Raw genomic sequence first — 17,336 nt, 5'->3', positions numbered from 1 at the left:
ATTTGTTCTGATGTATAGGTGCATACAGTAAACATAAAAACATACAAACACAGTAAGTACTACACATAACATAAAACATAAAAACACAGTAAGTACTACACAAACACAATACGTACTACAATACAAAAAGCAGGGCAGGAGTGCAAAAGTGGATGTGCAATGTGCAGTGTGCAATGTAGTGTGTGTTAACATAACACAGGCTTGAGGTGTGGGGGCGGGATGAGAGTCCACGTCAGGTGGCCTTGTTACTAAGGCCAACGGCAGCCGGGAAGAAGCTGGTTTTGTGGCGTGAGGTTTTGGTCCTGATGGACCGCAGCCTCCTGCCGGAGGGAAGGACCTGGAAAAGTTTGTGACCCGGGTGTGAGGGATCGGCCACAATCTTACCTGCCCGCCTCAGGGTCCTAGAGGCAAACAGGTCCTGTAGAGAGGGCAGATTGCAGCCAATCACCTTCTCGGCGGAACGGATGATACGCTGCAGTCTGCCTTTGTCATTGGCAGTGGCAGCAGCGTACCAGACGGTGATGGAGGAGGTGAGGATGGACTCGATGATGCAGGTGTAGAAGTGCACCATCATTGTCTTTTGCAGGTTAAACTTCTTCAGCTGCCGCAGAAAGTACATCCTCTGTTGAGCTCTTTTGGTGAGGGAGCTGATGTTCAGCCCCCACTTGAGGTCCTGGGAGATGATGGTGCCCAGGAAGCGGAAGGACTCCGCAGTGTCGACTGGGGAGTCACTCAGGGTGATGGGGGTGGGTGGGGCTGGGTTCCTTCTGAAGTCTACGACCATCTCCACTGTCTGAGTGTATCTCACTGTATTGAGTGAGATAGGGGCTGATCTTTCAAATATTATAGAGTGTGAACCGACAAGACCTCAGGACAGAAGCTCAGATAAATTGAAACAGTTGGTCACCAAATATAACTCCCAAGTTTTGTGTATATTTAGTTGGGGTCAATGAATTACCTCAAGGAATTAGTTGTCCCCTACTGCCCACCAAGACCACTTAATTCCCAGAGTGCAGGCAGAGGCTTCAGCTTGCAAATGCCAATTGCTGTGAAAACATTGTTCCTCATCACCATACCCATTAACTTGATCTAATTCAGTGGCGTAACGTAGTTACGACGGGCCCAGGTGCAGGTATCACGGGCCCTAGTCAGTGGCATAAGGCAGTGGTTCCCAAACATTTTACAGTCCCGTTCCCCCTTTTTCCATGTTTGTAATCACCGCCTCCGCCACGCCCCCTCCCCCTCCCGCATATTCCGCCTTCAGACTATTTTGATTGATGTAAATATGTCTATGGCCCATGGCTACGGGCCCCGAAGACCCACGGGCCTAGGTGCGGCTGCACCTGCTGCACCTCCTATAGTTACGCCCCTGATCTAATTACAGAAACCCTCATCCTACACCCACTCATCACACTGTCATGCACTTATTCTACCTTGTACCCTGTACTAGCCTTTACCTGCAATGTAAAGAATTGCCACAATCAACATAGTTTTCTGTTTCATTGCTCTTCTTACCCTTGCATTAGTAACCTTACATATCTACAACCTACAATACTTGAATGCTCTCTCCCCACGTTATCCACAATCAGTTTTGCATGCATCATGCATCTATGTTTGTATGCATTGTGTACATTTACCACATGTATGCTTGCATGCTTATCCTGACCCGTGTACGGATTAATCTGCCATGTTTCTGATTGTCTCCCCCCTTCTTTTTCTATCTCTACCTCTCTACTAGGCTGGCTCCAAGCGGATAGGTCCCCCTATTCAGCTTAGGCTTGCGCGCCCCTTCCCTTTATGCACTGACATTTCTCCAGATTCCTTGAATATTTTAATTATTGTATGCACTGTGGAGGGTAAAATATCCCTTACTATCTTTCTTTGAGAAATATTGTTTTTAATTGTTTTCAATTATTTGCTCACACATTTGTTGGCAAACTGGCGATCATCGGCACATTTTTGCTCCTTAAGGACTAGGCCTTTCCTGGATGCTGCTTTTGAACCAAATTATGATTACAATGACCTGTTGACATCACTTGTTTCAAATCACATAATTATTTAATTATTCTACCTCATTACTACCCCTAAATTGTCCCCGTCCCAACTTTTTTTTTAATGTGTTGCAGAATGAATGGCAGGAATGGATGTATATTTACAAATGTATCAAATGAAGTTTAACAGACAAAACATGAAATATCTTGTGTTCATACTGTCTGCAATGAAATACAAGTCAAGGTACATTTATAAATCACTGCTTTCTTTTTCAGTTGCATTTTCCATACCGTCCCAACTTTTTCTGACTTGGGGTTGTAAATAAAATTGAATTAGATTAAGATTTACCGAGCTGGATGTTAATATTTTGTGGGGTAGCCGAGTTGTCTGGGAATACGAGAAGCTCAGTTTTAGAAAGATTGAGCTGAAGGCGACGATCCATTATCCAAACTGAAATATCACTGAGGCATGCAGAAATTCGTAGAGTCATCCTGGGGGAACGACAAGTACAGTGGAGAACAGTTGTCATCTGCATAACAGTGATAGGGTTCCCGTAGGGAAAGCCAGTTCATAAATCGTTTGCATTTTAACAAAAACCATGTTGTTTGAAAGCATGACATTGCCGTGATTGTCCAGTAAGCAGTTATTAACTTATCTCACTAATAAAACGTGATAACGTTTTAAAACAGGCCTACTGCTGTAACTGATCAAATTCTCAAAGAGATTGTATCTATGCCATCGATTTCCATGTCAATATTTATTATGGCTCTATACGATTGTGGAATATATCGACTTTAATGGCCAATGAGAGAATTTCCAATGGACGGGCTTCTGGCCAATGTTAAGGCGTGTTTGCGTGTTGAGCAAAAAAAAAATAACAGGGTTCATGTTTTGAGGGTATGGGTTAACTGGCGAGCTAGCTGGCTAGCTTCCCTGTCAAGCGACCTATGCTTGTGACGAGTGATTTTACAAGAACTGGGAAGATTACGGGGGGAGGCTGACCTTGGAATAGGTTTCCCCCCTGGATCTAGAGACATGGAGTCACCTACAGAGTTAGAAATTTTGGAACTCAGGTAAAAATTAGTTTACTTGCTAATTTAATCTCCGGTTTTGACAGCTAGCCATCTATCGCCCAAATCCAAACTAGCTAACCAGCAAGCTATGTGAGTTAGGTACGCACATTTCTCGTTTTGAGTGCTGTAAAGTAAGCTAGCTAGCTCATTAATTTACATTTTTGCTGCAAATAGCCGTTTTGGTGTAACGTAGCCACTGCGTGAACATGTTGACAGCAGCTGAAATCACACAACACAGAACTTAACAGCTAATGCAAGAACTGTGATATAGCTATAGTAACTTAGCTGAGTCTATGGTATGGTAAGCCCTTTGGTAGACTGTGTAGAGGCAAACAAAGTATTCCTCTTTATTTTGACACTACGTGTTGATAATGCCAACTAATGTAATAATGTAGAAGATGTGTAATAAATTCCATCACATGTCCCGATAAAAGTTACAATAGTGGCTGTTAAAACTGGTTGTTAGGTGTGAATGTAAGCTCTCTAGCTAGCGAGCTAACGTTCACTTGCTAACTTCACCACCGAACTTAAAAGTCTCCTCTTTAGCCTATGTTGCTTGCTAAAGTCACAAGTTTATCAGGACATATATTTAACGACCAAAGTAAATTGACATGTAAAATAACTTTTCTTCAATTTGACTTATTTCTTATAAATCAGTATCGTCAGCGACGATACCTATTTCAGCTAACTATCTAGTTAGTAGCAGACAGCACTTTAACGTTGACTTGGTCTGTCATTTCGGCGATTTAAAGCATTTGCCATAAGATTGACATTTTCGGTTTGCATTAATAAGCCTTGGTAATTTGTGGATATTGTCGGGCCTGCCTAACGAACACATCAGTAGTCATCAAATATGACCAGGAACTACCATGGTGGTTTGTGCGAGAAGAAGATTTTTTGAGAACGTATCTGGGGGAAATTCTGAAGAAAGACAGAAGCTGATAGAGACCTACACCTCACAGGCCTTGTTGTTGTTGTTTTGCTAGTTAGGCTATATTTCGCTGGAGCATAAGCATGTGACTTATCGGATTCAAGCTTCTGACACTTCAGAAGTGTCTGCATAGAGTCAGGGAAGTTTGAGGTTAACGCAAGACTGGATTCTTACCCTGTTTAGTAATTGGAATAGGAATTGTCCCTATGTTCAGCCAGGGTCAATTATCTAATGGTGTGAAATTAACTTTATCAGAATTTGCGATAAATGAGACTTTTGTGTAGCTTACATTACCTCTAGATAAAAGCGTCTGCCAAATACCAGACCTTTACCTGTACATAAAAGCACTCTGTCTTGAGAGGTCAAATACATGTGTTGGTGTTTTTTTTTATAGTTATGAAAAGTGGGCTGAGTGTATTTGGAAAAATAACACAACTCCAGGGCTGAGTGCTGATGCCAGAGAAAATGAGGAAGTCCTGGAACTTAGCTTGCAGTTTAATTTTCAGTCAAGCTGTTTTTCAGGATCATAACTCAGATTGCTTCACGTGTCTTCTGAAAAAGAGTTTTATTCTGTTCATTCGTTTCTTTGTTTTGCATTAGCCATCCTTTTGATGTCCACTATGTGTTTGTCATGTCTATGTGTCTTGTGACAGTCCCTTTCAATCCAGACAGGTTTGGATTTGTACCAGCTACCAGAGTCTTGATCTAGTCTTGGGCAGTTTTGGTGTGTGTTCCTCATGTTCCATGTTGTCTTGTCAGGAGGGAACACTGGAAGCTGCTCTCCAGCCTTAAAACCACCGTGGAGGGGCTGCTGTCCACAAACAACCCAATCGTCTGGTCACGATATGGAGGCCTTGAGCGACTTCACAAGGACATGAACAGCATTCTGAGTCATGGGCTGAAGAATGAACAGGTACAGTAACCCAGGCCAACCATGCTGTTCAGATCTGGGTCGGATCTCATTTGTGACTGGGCCCAAGAGAACGCACACATTATAAACTACATAAAGGTGTAACTGACAGTTAGTACAAAATAAGTCCGCTTCGTAACTAATCAGATTTGTCCTATTTGTCCCAGACACAAATAGTCTCTAGGTGAGAGAGTATGTCATTTCCAATGACAGATTGGAATGGGGACGGTGATGGTTGTATTTTATAACATGAAGTAAAAAAGCGATCCAGTTGCTCAGTTGGCTGGGTCTGTTTGTTGTGTTATATATGCCCTTGTTGTGTGTTTCAGGTGTATAACAAGCAGAGGGACTACTGGCGATTTGTGTGGTGCGTTCGGTACATCAGCCCCAACTTGGCCACTCATGTGGAACAGGTAACGTAACGTCTCTCACAGTCCTCACTCTCTCTCTCACTAACTCACTCTCACAGCCATCTCTCTCTCTGTCTCTCACAGCCCTCTCTCACTAACTCACTCTCACAGCCCTCTCTCTCTCTGTCCCTCACAGCCCTCTCTCCCACCAACTCACTCTCTCTCACAGCCCTCTCTCTCACTAACTCACTCTCTCTCTCACAGCCCTCTCTCTCACTTACTCACTCTCTCACAAACCCTCTGACAAACTCTCTCACTCACTTACTCTCTCTCAGCCCTCTCTCTCACTAACTCTCTCTCTCTCTCTCTCTCTCTCTCACAGCCCTCTCTCTCTCTATCTCTCTCTCTCTCACAGCCCTCTCTCTCACTAACTCACTCTCTCACAAACCCTCTCACAAACTCTCTCACTCACTTACTCTCTCTCAGCCCTCTCTCTCACTAACTCTCTCTCTCTCTCTCTCTCTCTCTCACAGCCCTCTCTCTCTCTCTATCTCTCTCTCTCACAGCCCTCTCTCTCACTAACTCTCTCTCTCTCTCTCTCTCTCTCTCACAGCCCTCTCTCTCTCTCTATCTCTCTCTCTCACAGCCCTCTCTCTCACTAACTCACTCTCTCACAGCCCTCTCTCTCACTAACTCTCTCTCTCACAGCCCTCTCTCTCACTAACTCACTCTCTCACAGCCCTCTCTCTCACTAACTCACTCTCTCACAGCCCTCTCTCACTAACTCACTCTCTTAGTCCTGAGTCCATCATTGGTGGGACAAATATATAAAAGATAACAGGCCTTAACACTGAATGCATCTCTGGGAATCACATTTCTGCCACGTGCAAAGAGCTTATTGAATTGTAGGACTGTAATTACTTTAATTGGGGACAATGTCCATTTCAAAGTAACCAACACCTTTCCTTTCAAACTGTAACCTCAAATGACCCCCGTTATGGCCGTCTCTTGAGTGAAATCTGCACACACCACTGATCCATACACTATGTGTTACTGTCATGCTACCTACAATTAAGCTTTACTTGTCCTGTTTGCTGTCTTTGCAGTTCAGCCAGCTGGAGCCTGTTCTGAGCAGTGGCATGCAGGTTCAGGGCGAGAGCTACAAGGCTGAGCGCTGGCTTCTGCACAGCCTTCAGGTCCACTCGCTGTCGGCTCAACTCAAACCACTGCTCAAACACCAGAACAACACTTGCAAATATTACAACGGTAACACACAACACCAGAACAACACTTGCAAATATTACAATGGTAACACACAACACACAGCACATCTGTCTGTGTCTGTCAAGACTTCTCTCTCTCTCTTGTTGTCTGTGTGCTTATGACCCTTGTGATAGTTAGCTCAAAGTTAGCAGAGTTATTTCTGCAGTTTATATTGAGTCATAGGAAAGAGGAAGAAGGGCACAAAGTGCAAGTTAGTGATTCATTCAGGGCTTTCTACTTTTTCACTATAGACTTTATACAGCTAGGATTGCTAGGCTAAGTTGCATGGAACTTTTAACTATGACTGCTTTATTTAGCTAGGATTGCTAGGCTAAGTGACACGAGACTAACTATGACTGTACTTTATTTAGCTAGGATGGCTAGGCTAAGTGACATGAGACTAACTATGACTGTGCTTTATTTAGCTAGGATGGCTAGGCTAAGTGGCATGAGACTTTCACTATGACTGTGAAAAAGACTTGACTGGGTCATACTTTTATCTGTTCTCCACTCAACACAGGCTAGGTGTTTGACATGTTGATATTGTTTCTTTCTCCAGATGAGGCGTTTGTGCTGAGCGAACCCCATGTGTCTGCCATGTTCCAGTGCCTGGAGGCAGTGGAGCAGAACAACCCCCGACTACTGGCTCTGATCGACACCGTCAGAGTGAGTGCTCGTGCTCGTGCTCGTGCTCGCGCTCGCGCTCACTCTCTGATCTCTGCATGGCTGCTAGTGACATGTGACCAATTCATTTGTTGACGTGTGAAATCACGAACAAAAATCCCCTCCTCTGTTGCCCTCCTCCTCTGCCTTCTCAGCTCTCTCATCTAAAGGATCCGCTGTCGCTGGGCATGCTGAAGAGTCAGAGTCTTTGTGTGCTCCCCGGGGCCATGGGAAACTGGAGGACCGCCGAGGCAGCCCTGAGCGGTCTGTCCCGCCGCATGACCACCTCCCAGTGCTCCCTGAGGGAGGGGTCCGCGGGGTCGCCCCTGAGCCTGGCAGAGAGCACCTCAGGTTAGCCGTAATGCCGCTACGCTCACACGCAGGAAGAGCGGCAGCATCAGGAAGAGGCCTGGGGAGGAGAATAGGTGCCTCTGTGTGCTGCTTTTTGTGTGTTGAGGGAACACACCATGCTCTGAATAGCCAGAGTGGCCTGAATGCTTTCCCTGTCTGCGCACAAAAGTGCACAGTGTTGAAAATGATTTGCATGTGCTTTTTGGCGTTCCTGTTGAGACGTCAAGTGTGGGTGGTTAGTAAGTGGGGCACAGGGAATGTTATCTATTTTAAAAACATTAAGCTCACATAGCTCCATTCTCCCTCTCTCTCTCTCTGTCGTCTCTCGTCTCCTGTCTCCTCTTGGTTTTTAATGTTTTAGGTGTTTCAGTGGTGTAATTGTGTGAGAAAGTTAGACAATGGTTTTAAACCTCGAGACAAATGAGTGTTAAACCTCTCTCTCTCTTTCTTTCTCTCTCTCTCTCTCCATCTCTCTCTCTCTCTCCGTCTTTGTGCCCCTGCCCACTGTACCACAGGCGCTACACGGCAGCAGACAGACGCCTCGGATAGCGGCATCGGAGCACCGTGGGAGTGTGGTGGAGGTGGTGGTGGCGCAGGGGAGCAGCAGCAGCACCTCTCCATCGTGGGGCCATCCTGCGCTGTGCCCCGCATCTCGCTGACTGAGTCTCCCTGCGCGGCCGCGGCGCCGGGGGGGGAGCTGGGCGACTCGGCCGAGGCGCTGGAGCTGGATGACGGACCGGAGTACCTGGCCATCGGGAACCTGGGGCAGCGCAGCCGGCGGGACTCACAGGGCTCCACGCGGAGCAGCGGGCAGGGCGCGGGCGAGGGCCCCAGCGCAGCCAGCGGTAGTGGCGGGGGAGGGGCGGGAGGCGTGCAGGGCCACGCCTCTAATGCACAGCCACGACGCTGCTCCTTCTCCGAGGGTCAGCGGGGGTCCGGCCGGGGTCACAGCAAGGGTCACACGCGGTCACTGTCCGACACAGGGGTCACGCAGAAGAGAAGGCTCGGTGAGTAGAGGTTGTGTGTGTGTGTGTGTGTGTGTGTGTGTGAGACCATCAAGTGTTTGTGCATGTTTGATCAACTATTTGTGTCTGAGTGTTTGACAAACAATGTTTGTGTGGGTGGGTGGGTGTCCATGTGCATGATTACAAGAATATTTAGTGTGCCTCCTAGAACTGAAGAAATACCTTATTTACTTAAGTTCATTAGTAAACTACTACTGTGTACATAAGTAGAGACATGGTTAGCACATAAGAGCTGAGGTGAATTTTTTGTGTGTATGCATCTGCTTGGTAGAATGTCTCTGTGTAGGTGAGTGCAAGCTTTTAATAACTTTAGAAAAAAGTTTCTTTTCCCCTTAGTCGGGCGCTCTCTCTTTTAATTCCAGTCTAACTCTCTGTTGGTAACAGTTTCCTCTGCCTCTCTCTGTCTTTCTCTTTCTGTTAACTCTCTGTGGTGAAGAAGGGGGACACAGGAAAATCACCATTATTATAGAGGACCCTGTGGCAGGTCTGCAGTGCCCCCCCTTACTCTTCTCACCCCTCTGCATGCTCACACTTCCTCCTCTCAGTGCTGTGTCTGTCGTATCGCTCTTGGCTGGTGGATCAACCCGGTCTGCTGCTCTCATCGCTTGTGTGTGTGTGTGTGTCGTGTGTGTTTGTGAATGCAGACCGTTGTGAATTTATGGACTGTTTTGTGTTTGTGTTATTATTTTGCATCGTAAGACATTCATTCCAAGATTAATTCAAAGACTGTTTTGTGCTCAAATTCCATCATGGGAGAGCTATTACAAACAAGTCCTTACCAAAGTCTCTGACTGCACCTATAATGAGGAAGTTTATACTAGGGAGTTTGCCAATGAGGCTTGAATCAGACTTCTGTTTTTCTCCCAGGCCATGAATTATCACAGATCTCACGGTCACTAATTCTACACTTTTGGCCGTGAAGGTCTTGCCTTACCAAAGTTCCTCACTCTTTGAACTCCTCATATTTCTCTTTTACAGACCCAACTGACAAAAATGTGTTCAAACAAAGATGATATCCCAAATGTTAGTGTAACTGCCCAGAGGAGGTTTAGGGGGCGTACCCTGACTAAACAAGTAGTGGCTTGCAGAATCTGAACAGGTCTTCAAAATGTAATAGAATTTAACCAAACAATGTGGATTCTACTGCCTATTTAAATTTTACTACAGTAGCTTATGTAACTATGTTACTCAACCTTTTGCTAGATTAAGTTCAGTCTTATCGCATTTGAACGGAATTTTAGGCTTTAGAGTTTACAAAAAACACCATTTTAGATTGTAGTTAAATGAGGCACTTTCACAAATCTTTTTGGACCATGTTGATTGTGTCTTGTTAACGAATTCCTATGCAGTGCCTTTGTATGTGTGTTCATGGAAGCATCATGGTGCCGTGCAGGTGTGCTCGAGCTATTGAGTGGAAATTTGTTTTGTAGAAATCCCCAATCTGGCCTAAATAGGCCATCAGTTCATACAGCATGGATTCATTTTTCATCATGATTTATTTTTATGTTCAATGAAAATGTCTTGATGTTTATCAGTTAATTCAGTTTCCAACCCATCCAATTCCTTTCCATTGTTCTTAATTTTTGCACGTATTCCATCCCATTGTAAGTTTCAACCCATCATTGCCAGACTTCAAGGAACTAGTGAATATTAATGTGTGTGTGTGTGTGTGTGTGTGTGTGTGTGTGTGTGTGTGTGTGTGTGTGTGTGTGTGTGTGTGTGTGTGTGTGTGTGTGTGTACACATGCGTGTTTTGTGTGTGTGTGTGTACATGCGTGTTGTGTGTGTGTGTGATATCAGAGTCGGCTGGTGAAAATGCCTGTGGGAAGGACTATGACCCCTTCTCGCCCAACAGCAGTGGCCGTAGCACTCCTAGCTCTCTCTACATGGAGTCCAGTGAGTGTGACCCAAGAGGGCTTGTTTTTTTCACTAAAATGGTCATGAATGTACAAAATCAAGTAAGTTATAATGTGTTTGTATACCTCAAATCACGCCTGTCTATCTGTGTGTGTGTGTGTGTGTGTGTGTGTGTGTGTGTGTGTGTGTGTGTGTGTGTGTGGTGATATGCAGATGGCTCCCAGTACAGCAGCATCCCAGATGGTATGTTCCGGAAGCCGTCAGAAGGCCAGAGCCTCATCAGTTACCTCTCTGAGCAGGACTTTGGTAGCTGTGCAGACTTGGAGAAGGTCAGCCAACACCCAAAACTTTTAATTTACAGTCTTTGCCAGCATCAAAATTCCTCTATCTCTACTAGTAGAGCAAGATGGTAACAACAGTTCTGATATCTTCCACTTCACACAGTTGACTGCTGGGGCTGGGAATCGCCAGGCACCTAATTTACTCAATTTATCGAGATGTTGATGTATTGGGAACCTGGGGTGTGACATAGTGTAATATCACGATGCCTAGCTCAATAAATCCCCCTACTGTGTGCAGGAGAACGCTCACTTCAGCATATCGGAGTCGCTCATCGCGGCCATTGAGCTGATGAAATGCAACATGAGGCGGCAACAGGAGGATGCTGAAGAGGAGGTTGACAGCGACAGCGAGATCCAACAGCTCAAGCAGAAGATCCGTATGCGCAGACAACTGATCCGCCGCAGCCGAGAACCACCTAGCAGCCTTTCACAGCACGGTAACAACCTCATTCACCACAGTAACAGGCTATCGCACCATGGTAACAGTGTGTAGCACCATGGTAACAGCCTCTCACACTATGGTAACAGCCTCTCACACCATGGCAACGCCTACATACTTGGGTGAGGAGTGCCTAGAGGTGGTGCATTGAAAGTGTGGGATGTCTATTCCTGATCTCCATAGTAAACAGTGTAAATGAAAACAAATGGAAATAGAAGCGTACAGTGGAATGTTAATGTAATCTTTTGGCTCCTCTGCTGTTCCCTTCCAGGATTCCATTCCACAGACAGTGGAGGATCCCGCCGGAGTTCCCAGGATTCGGTTCACCTCTCTGACTCTGGCTCTGCTGGGGAGATTGAAGAGTGTGAGCTTAAAGGTAGAGCAGGAACATGCTGTGTGTGTGTGTGTGTGTGTTGGGTGGGTTAAAGAATGCATTCGTTTTTTTTAGCTATCTGTTGTTGTCGTCACTGAAAATCATTTCCATCACGCTCCAATCATGCATTAATCAATCATCATTCATATTTCTGTACAATCACTACAAACCATTAGCACAGGCTAATATTTAGCTCTGCTTCTTAAAGAGTTCACACCTGTGAATGCCCTCTCTCAGTTTCAGGGCAGGTATTGGACAGTGCTTTTTTTTTTGTATTAATGAATTCATTTATTGAATGTGCTGAGCACTGTTTGTATATGCTATTGGTATTGCAACAACATTGGCTGTGGTCATGGAGTCCAGTCACGGGTCAAGTGGAGTGCGTTCGCTTCTGTGAGCTTTAAACGTGGGCAAATCCACGCTTACAGCCAGTGGGGGTGTAACTGCATGGGTGTGTGTGTGGGAGTCGACCTGAGTCAAGTCTCTGTCCCTTAGATGGCTGTGGGGGTGAGGCACTGATGGTGGTTTCTCAGAGTGGCCTATCGCTGTCGCTCGCTTCCCTCTTCTCAGGTATCTGCTGGGGAGTGGGGGTCGGGGGGTCGGGGGGGGGGGGGGGGGTCAGACAGGTAGCAGCCTGGACTCTGGGATCTCGGCCTAATCTGGGGCCCAATCTCTCCAGAGTCGCTATCTGTCTGCAGCTTGTTGCCGTAGAGCTAACCTTAGGCCAAACACAAAGCGCGCTTTCACCCGACTGCCTGGGCATGAGTGTGTGTGCGCCCCCGACTGCCTGGGCATGAGTGTGTGTCCACACACATGCACATGTTGCACTGGAAAATGTACCACCACGAGACTCTGGTAGGGCCATTTTGGGCGAGTGCGTGCGCGTGTGCGTGCGCGTGCATGTTTAGGTTTGAGCGTGTGCATGGGGGAGTGTACCCAGGCTTCACTTCAGCTTTAATCCTAAGTAGTATTAACCAGTAGTATTATTTTTAAGAAGCTGAATTTATTTTGAGTTTCTGTTCTGCCCCACGTGCAATAGTGAATCCTGCTTCAGTAGAACCTCCGGTGTCCTGTGTCTATGTACAGCGTGCGCTTTTTGAAGATTAGTCAGCTTTTAGGCACGAGGTGTCCCCCCCTCCCCTAACGCTTCAAATGGACTCTGTGTGCAAAAGCTGTCTTCCTTCTGTGCTGTCTGGGACACCATGCTTTGCTTAGGCTGTGTCCCCTGCTGCCTGCTCTGCATCTGTGTTCGCCTGAATTGAAAGCACTACATGTTAAACGTCACCCAGAGGATAGTGCTTCGTAGTAATTGATCATTTGCAGAGATTAATTCCAAAGTGGGAAATGAACAAATAAATAAATAACAAATGTTTTTTATAGGCCTGTAGTTGCCACTCATTGAGAGCCGTCTGAAATGGTTATTTTTGTATGAATAAAAAAAACTATTCCTTCAATCTTCCATTTCCCATTTTGGACCAAACTCTTCACTCATTCTGCATTCATCCCTGGGCGAAATGTTTCATTAGTTTCTCCATCCAACCAAACATAACATCTTCCATCATCCCACTCACCATATACTGTGCAAGACATCATCCCAATCACCATATACTGTGCAAGACATACTCAATATTAAGACTAAAGTCATTTTAAAACTAAAGCGAAAGGAGTGATCACTCAATAACTGGTCTAATGTATAGAGTGTATTGCACTTAATGACAGGTGATGGTGGAGAAATACAAGGCTCTTGTAGCTTTTATGGCTTCTACTGCTTTATCTCATTCTGTCATCTAGAGTTGGAAGTGATAGTCGGGTCTTGCCCTGTTAATTCTTTCATGACTGATAATGTTGTATCATCAGTAGATCAAAGACGTTAATGATTACATCACATCACACATGCCTTTTAGAATCGACCTCTTAGTCGTAGTTCTCAAGGAAAATTAACATCTGATGTTGATCTTGTACTGGGTCATGTGATTGTGTGTCCTAAAGCCATATCTGTTCCTTGCTGTTAGATGCAGACATCAGAGAAGTGTGATGTCCAGCAGCAGATCGTTTCTCAGCTCTGAGTCCATGTAAGTGTCACTGCCTTCAGTCAGTCAGTCAGTCAGTCAAGAACTCACAGGATTACATATCCACAGCTCAAAAGGCTGGGATGGAACTTTAAAAGTGAAAGTGAAAGGTAATAAGATGTAGCTCAGGCTGATGGCAGAGTCACAGCGAAGTGATGCCCCAGTATTCCTCTGGTGGATGTGTGTGTCTGTGGGTTCAGAGTAATGCCATTTAAATATGAATCTGGTGTATCTGGGACTGGATGTGTGGCCATGTAAAGTCTGATCTTTTGTTTTGTGTGTCATATGTCATGCTTGTTTTATCCTGTATGGAGCATGTCAGTATGTGTGTGTGTGTGTGTGTGTGTCAGTACTTCATATGTGTGTGTGTCAGAACTTTGTGTGTGTATGTGTCAGTACTTCATATGTGTGTGTGTCAGTACTTCGTGTGTGTCAGTACTTCATATGTGTGTGTGTGTGTGTCAGTATTTCATATGTGTGGGTTACAGTACCTCATATGTGTGTGTGTGTGTCAGTACTTCATACAACTCCTCCTTCCCCAGATCCCCCAGCTGCTTGCAGTCCAACTCTGCTGAGTCTGTGGCCATGGGACTCCTGAGGCAGTTTGAAGGCATGCAGCTACCAGCAGCTTCAGAACTGGACTGGCTGGTCCCAGAGCACGATGCTCCACAAAAGGTACGTGTGTGTGTATATATATACACACAGACACACACACACACACACACACACACAGGCTTGTACAGATATATATGTACTCGTATATACAAAAATGTGTTGACGCGGACACACATCTGTATGTATATTCACATATATATTCACATGCAGACACACACACACACACACACACACATACAGAGACCCTGTTCACTGACTGACGTGTCTTCATACAGCTCCTCCCCATCCCTGACTCTCTGCCCATCTCCCCTGATGACGGCGAGCACGCGGATATCTATAAACTACGGATACGAGTGAGGGGAAACCTGGAGTGGGCTCCCCCGCGACCTCAGATCATTTTCAACATCCACCCCGCTCCCAAGTATGTGGAGATATTATACAATACATTCTTGTTGTGTTGGAACCAGAGGTATACATGTCATCTTAATGTAAAATATTGTTAGACTTGTTAGCATTTATGTTATGTCTTTTCTCATAACATACTGTATATGTTATGCTGTTAGAGCTGTCTTATTGTACAGCATATTGTTGTACAAAGTAAATATTGTTGTTTTTATGTGATATCGACCTAGTTGACTAGCCTGAAAATCCACTAAAAAGGCTTACACCTGACAATAAACAATAATGGCTAATGGTCTGATTGTCCCATTCCTAACTATCAGGAGGAAAGTTGTGGTGGCCAAGCAGAACTACAGGTGTGCTGGATGTGGAACACGCATTGATCCAGGTACAGAAACACGCTAACAGAAACACGCTAACAGAAACACGCTAACACAAGTCGCCAGTCTTTCACTCTTTGATGCAACACCTGATTACGATTAATAGATTACGATGTTGTCATTTTGATGCAATGGCTCACCCAGCAATCTCCTCTTGTGTCAGATTACATCAAGAGGCTACGCTATTGTGAGTACCTGGGCCGTTACTTCTGCCAGTGTTGCCACGAGAACGCCCAGGCGGTGGTGCCAGGCCGAGTCCTGCGGAAGTGGACTTCAGCAAATATTACGTCAGCAACTTTGCCCGGGACCTCCTGGGCAAGATCGCCGGGGACCCCCTGTTCAATCCCCAATGATATCAACAGCAGCCTTTACAAGAAAGTCAAAGCCACTGGAGGCAGTCAGGGTAGGCACAGCCCTCGTCTTAACTGGCACACACATGAGAGAAGGTCACAGAAGACCTCTGGGCAAGTGCTGAAGGTTACTTACAGAGGGAAAAAATGTACTTTCATTTCTTTTGAGTAGATGTGTTTGAATGTTCAAGCAGTAGAAATGACCATAGAAGCCCCAAGTTAGAATTTTTACTGCGGCATTTTGTCTGCTTATGCCACCATTGATTAGTTGTTCAAACTTGTTCTCTATATAAAGGTATATGGAGTAATCAGACTCGTTCTCTATATAAAGGTATATGGAGTAATCAGACTCGTTCTCTATATAAAGGTATATGGAGTAATCAGACTCGTTCTCTATATAAAGGTATATGGAGTAATCAGACTCGTTCTCTATATAAAAGTATGTGGAGTAATCAGACTTGTTCTCTATATAAAGGTATATGGAGTGATAAAAAAACACCCCAAAAAACAACCCAAACCTTTTCTCTTCAAAGATGTTTTTGTTTTAAAAAATCTGGCCAAGGCGTGTGTACATCAAAACTTCCCTTGCATAGAAACATTGGTTTCCCTTTCACTTGCGTTTCTTTTTATGTACAGAAGAAAGAGGATATAGCAGTTGCTGAATCTTAGGGGTGTTCCAGTCTGATGCAATGGCCTTTGTCTGTGCAATTATCTTGCTCTCAAAAAGCTGCCCTGAAAATAAGAGGAAATGAAAAACCCTCTGCAGACCGTCAGGTTGTCTATTTGCGAAAACTGATTTTTGGCTTATGAAGAGTGGTCAAGATCAGGACAAGATTTATGTGGTACAGTAACCACAACTTTCCACTTACCTCGTGTGTTAAATGCAGCACAGTATCTTGAGTTTACTCTTTGTATTCTAAAGTTGTGAGTGTGGTGTGTGCTGTGTGAGTGTGTGTGTGGTGCTCTATGTGTTCTTAACCAAATAAGTATTCAGAAGGTAACACTTAGGTACTTCTTATTCTCATTTTCTGCCTTCTGTAGGTTTTACGAGTTCAGGCTGCTCCACTATGAAGAACCTTTTCAAGACTTGTCGGCCTGGCAAGAGTGAGAAAACCCTCCTTGTGTAACTGCATGCAGGATTGCAGATGTTTAATTCCTCCATCACTGACTCTTCTCTTCTCTTCTCTTCTCCTCTCTCTCTCTCTCTCTCTCTCTCTCTGTTTCTCCCTTTCTCTCTGTAGGGTGCTGGATCAGTTTGACTCTGTCCCAGGTCACCTGACGGAGGACTTGCACCTCTTCTCTCTGAATGACCTCAGCACGGTGCGCAGCGGAGATCTGGCCCCTCGGCTGCGTGAGCTGCTCCGGCAGGGCACTGCACACGTGGCCAGCTGTGTGGTGAGGAATCAGATTCATTAACGTCTTTCCCAGATGGGATTTCCCAAACAGGTTTAGCTCTGATCTGGCCAGGATAAGGCCTGGACTCGATGCTGGTGACAGTGGCTCCAGATTGAGCTTCTGTCTGGCTTTACTCGAAGCGTCAGCACTCAGCATTTTAAAGGGTATTTTTTTTAGAGTTTATTCAGGTCTTTACACTTACAATTTTATCTGTTTTTTCTGTTCTTTCTGCAGCTTTGCCAGGCCAAGGGCTTTGTTGTGAGTTCTGTGGCAATGACAAAGACATCATCTTCCCCTTTGAGCTCAACAAGTGCGAGCGTTGCGAAGGTGAGCCCCCTCTGGTGGTGGGAGGACTGAGCGTCACGTCCTCCTCTCCTACCCCCTCCTGGAAAGACTGGAAGTTTCTTGTCCCCGGCAGGCTGGCTAGAGTTCTGTCCCAGGACAGGAGAGAGGGGGAGGGAGGGGAGCAGGACGATAGCGCTGAGGGAGAAAGAGAATCAGGAAGCAGTTTATCCCAGGAGGAGATGGGAAAGGCAGAGGAGCAGCAGGAGACGCAAACTG

At 45.4% G+C, this 17,336-nt stretch overlaps 1 pseudogene; it reads left to right on the top strand.

Annotated features, from left to right (window-relative positions):
• The first annotated feature begins 2,851 nt into the window (after positions 1-2,851).
• On the top strand, positions 2,852-17,328 carry LOC122131240 (annotated as a pseudogene).
• The last annotated feature ends 8 nt before the right edge of the window (positions 17,329-17,336 follow it).

Source organism: Clupea harengus, unplaced genomic scaffold (assembly GCF_900700415.2).
Source record: "Clupea harengus unplaced genomic scaffold, Ch_v2.0.2, whole genome shotgun sequence".
Lineage (NCBI taxonomy): Eukaryota > Metazoa > Chordata > Actinopteri > Clupeiformes > Clupeidae > Clupea > Clupea harengus.
The sequence above is the reverse complement of the archived record's forward strand: the minus strand, read 5'-3'. Positions and strand labels throughout refer to the sequence as shown.